The following is a 4,510-nucleotide window of genomic DNA, read 5'->3' on the forward strand; positions in this document are numbered from 1 at the left end:
GAGTTTTTTTTTTCCTTATTTAATATGAAACCTTTTACATAAAGGAAAACTATAAATTTCAATTTTATTAGAATAAGTTGAAAGATTTTACAAAATATAAAAATATCTATAGATTGCATAAAAAAATATAAACAAATTTTCTATCTAATTTAAATAACTACATAAAAATAAACTAGAAATAAATTATTAGAGTGATATTTGAGATAAAGTAGATAAACTAAATAGAAAAAAAAATTATACACAAGTTTAAATTAGATAAAAGAAAAAGAAAATATGTAATTTCAATCAAGTAATTAGTAATAAGTTAGGTAAGTTGGATCTAGTATTATGTATTGTAAATTATACAATAAATATATGTTTTATATTATTTTTATATATTAATATATATCGGGGACAGGTCTATGGTCGGGGATTAAGGGTATCCCATCCCCATCGACATTTGGGGATTCCCCATCCCCATCCCCGCTCAACTTGGGATTCCCAGTCAAAACGGTCAAAACGGGTGCTGGTTTCGGGTTCCATCTAGACTTGGCAATGAGGTGGGTTTGGAACGAATCTACCTTGATCCAAACCTTTTTAACAAATTTCAAAACCTGATCCAAACCCGCCCCGTAACCCGTAGCTTTTTTAAATAATCAAATATATTTTACTTAAATCATAAAATCACATTTGGTAAATAAAATAAATGTTGATTTAGAAAACACATTATGTACTCAAAGACTTTCGATTGGAATTAAAATCATTATTATAGTTACTTCTAATTGGTTTTTGACCATCGACTGTATTGATAAAGAATAACAATTACAAACTTTATTCCAGTTGATAAATTAATTTATTGATTTATAAATTAAATTGGTGATTACATGATAAAATATAAATGAAATCAAATCATGATTTTTGGGAAAAGACTGAAAGTCTAGAAGTTAAGTCCCTGAGTCCTATTTGTAATTTAAAGTAAATTTAGGCAGTATAAAATATAAATGTATAATTCTAAAATTCATAGAAGATTGGATTATAAATAAAACGGATCGATGATAATCCATACCCGATCCTTTTAATAAAAAGGTTAGCGGATATAATTAACAAGGTCTCGATTGGATCAGCGTTAAAAACCGCTACATTGCCGGCCCTAGTTCCATCCCTACCAATATCCTTGTGTGTCTGATTTCTGCCGTATGTCGTCGTGAATCGTGAGAAGGGCAGCACAAAACAAAAGGGACTGGCGATCGTCAACGGAATGGTTCCTATGAAAACCAAACGTTAATCGTATATGCCTAGAACCACGCCCATCTGTTGTCGATTGGAGAACTCAATACGCACCCATCGATTTCAAATGCCATTATAACTTTTCTTAATCGTCGATCTCCTCGATAAGAAGTAAGAACAATTTCTGTCTAAATATGATATTTTGCTTTCAAATTCCCACTTATCAATCTATTACATAGCTCTCAAAGTGTTTATGAGACGATTTTTGATTTTTAAATACATTGATTTCATTAATTTCAAGTTCTGATTGCCCTATTTCTTGACTTCAAACCACCTGCTTGCTGTTTGTTGGGAAGCCCTTCAATCTTCTTAAAGTTCAACTTTTTTGAAAACGCACCTTGCGAATTGTGTCACTATTAGAACAGGTCTTTTTCTTGATTGTAATCTGGGCAGTTGTGTGGGGGATGTAATTAATCAACGAAGCAACTCATCGGCTAAAGCTCTATCTTTTTCCCTATTTCATTCTATCTTTTCCCTTATATTCTTTAAGTTTTGGAGATGAAATTGAATTTTCTTTTGTTTGCAAATATATTGATCTGCATTTTCATATGTTTGCAAAAACTATGGTAGTCAATCTGACTTGAGAATTGCTGCATTAAGAACATCATCTTTGTGTTTTCATTACTCATGGGTGAATAATTGAGATATTATATATTGGTTTTAACTTTTAATGGTAAATTTGAATATACCCTGCTGCTATCTTTTGCTGGTTTTTGATTTAAGATTTTTCAACCAAATGATACGGTTTAACATATAACATAACTTTCTTCATGTTCATGAATAAATGACTGCTGAATTTCTATTATCAAATGTCATTTTCCTTTTTTTTTTTATGATATTGATTTGATGTTGATTGGTTTGATAATTTCAAATCTCGTTTTGCTCACATTGTCAAATCTTATATTAGAAAGATCCAAAACATATATCTGTCTATCTGATATAGTATTCTATATGTGGTCTTTCTAAGGAGATGAGGTTAGACTAATGAGTTTGATTAACCTCAATTTCAGGGACAAATTTTTTTCTAATTTGATAGTTCAATGTCTTCCTTCTATTTTGATATTTCAAACATGATTAAGTTGTACACTTTGAAGATCTTGGAAAGGTAAGAAATCCATGATCGATTTCTTCTATGATGAGGCATGGTTAGGTTTTATGATCCTTAAATAGAAGTAAAGTTGTATACAACAATCAACATTTGGTATTTAGTCTTATTGTGATTTTTAGTTTCTATAAATATGATTTGTTTTAAATAAAAAAGTGTGTTCAGTTTTGTTTTATGAATTTCTTTTATATAGTTTTGGTACATATGTAAGGGCATCCTAAAGCCTTTTGGCCTGGGGCATAAAAACGTATGGACCGGCCCTGAGTGCAACGGTTTTTGTATGTGATTTTACACCAAAAAGACCAAATCTAGAGTCAGATCCTACCAAGTATCATTTTTTTTTTCACCACAAAAGTAAAAATAAACCTTTCAGATAAACCATTAAGGGCTAAATGCTTAATATAACAATTAACTTTATATTTTTTTCCCTTATCATAACATCGTGCTTATGTTTTTCTTATTATAGCATTGTACTTTGTAAAACCAACCCATTTATAGCAATGGGTAACCACCTACATGTACATGTCATTCCATTATTTGTTTTGCTGACATGACACATTTAAGGATGACAAGGTGGATAGACATCCTATGTGGACAATGATATTACATAAAAACTTATCACCTTGTGCCATGTCATTATATTTCAAATTAGCAGGTTCTTCGTTGCTATAATTAATGTTTTTTTTTTGAAATACAATTACCTTGTAAAAAAATTGGGAGTGTCAAAGTACAATGTTATAATCATCTACGAAGTGTTTTTTTTGTTTATCCACAGCTATAAATTTACAGCATGTGCTACTGACATACCTCTCAAGTTTACAACATTCCAAAAGTTAGCACAAACTTAATTTTTACCTTTTTTTTCACAAGTTAATACCTTTGGGATCACTTATTTACTAAATTGACCTTTTGCTTTTGCATTACAAGGATGTTATTGAGAGGATGATGAAGATGTGATATATATATATATATATATATATATATATATATATATATATATATATTATTGTTGTGGCGTTTCATAATTGTGGATGGCTTCCAAGGGAGGGAAAAAGAAGCAATTTATATTTCAATTGCTAGGTCAAATTCAAATAAAGAGGTATTTTTTAAAATTTTTTTTTATTATTGTGGTGTTTTATAATTGATTCAAAATTCAATCAAAAAAATTTGACATTGGTTTTAAAATTCAATTAACTCTTCTGTTTATGCAAAAAGACCAAAATACCTTTATCATCTATTTTTAAATAAGACACTAGTTTAATAATTCTATTATTTTTTTTTATATTTTCATACTTATTGAAATCTTATATGATTATTATATTTTTTTCTTATCCGAATTCTTTTCAAATTTACTGATATCTTATATGGTAATTATTATCTTAAATTATGTATGATTTGATCTATTTTTGTAATTATATTTCATATTTATTGAAATCTTATATGTGTATTATATATATTTTTTTCTTATCCGAGTTCTTTTCAAATTTATTGATATCTTATATGGTAATTATTATCTTAAATTAGGTATGATTTTATCTGTTTTTGTAATTTTATTTGATATGATATATTGATCTTATTTTTGATATCATAGCATACTTAAGACATATTTAAGTATGGAAATGATATTACATTTCAATATCTTTATGTCATATTAACATTAACCAATTTTATATTTCCCTACAAATATTGGGTTTATGATTTTTCATTCCAAATCAATTTTTTCTCCAACTAATTAACTCATTTCATTACAGCTAATAGAATTCCGCGGCGACTAACATTCCAAATCAAATCGTGTTTGATAAGATTACTGAAATCGATGCATCTTAAGAGTCTTGGAACATACGTGTTAATGTCATCTTGCTTTGGTAGCAGACCTATAAAAACAATCCTAAAATGGTCGGGAGCCTGGACATGATTTTAATTGACCAGCAGATATTGTATTTAAAAATTACAATCAACTTTACTCTATGTAAAAATATAAGAAGTACTGTACTTCACATCATCTGTAGAATATATACAAAAAACACAGTTGTTTTGTTTTTTTTTTAATCAAAAATACTTATTTTGTGATACTTTTTCTTTAAATTTTATTTCTATTTTATTAAATTCTAATAAACAATATTAGTTATGTGTAGTTTT

The 4,510-nt window shown here is 28.1% G+C and overlaps 1 long non-coding RNA gene across 1 annotated transcript; it reads left to right on the forward strand.

Moving 5' to 3' along the window:
* The first annotated feature begins 1,099 nt into the window (after window positions 1–1,099).
* Window positions 1,100–2,546, forward strand: LOC145086564 (uncharacterized). The gene is made up of 2 exons (XR_013700499.1): window positions 1,100–1,377; window positions 2,277–2,546. It is a non-coding gene; the product is annotated as an uncharacterized LOC145086564 (long non-coding RNA).
* The last annotated feature ends 1,964 nt before the right edge of the window (window positions 2,547–4,510 follow it).

This window comes from Lactuca serriola, chromosome 2 (genome assembly GCF_051521515.1).
Source record: "Lactuca serriola cultivar US96UC23 chromosome 2, Lser_US96UC23_V15, whole genome shotgun sequence".
Classification (NCBI taxonomy): Eukaryota; Viridiplantae; Streptophyta; class Magnoliopsida; order Asterales; family Asteraceae; genus Lactuca; species Lactuca serriola.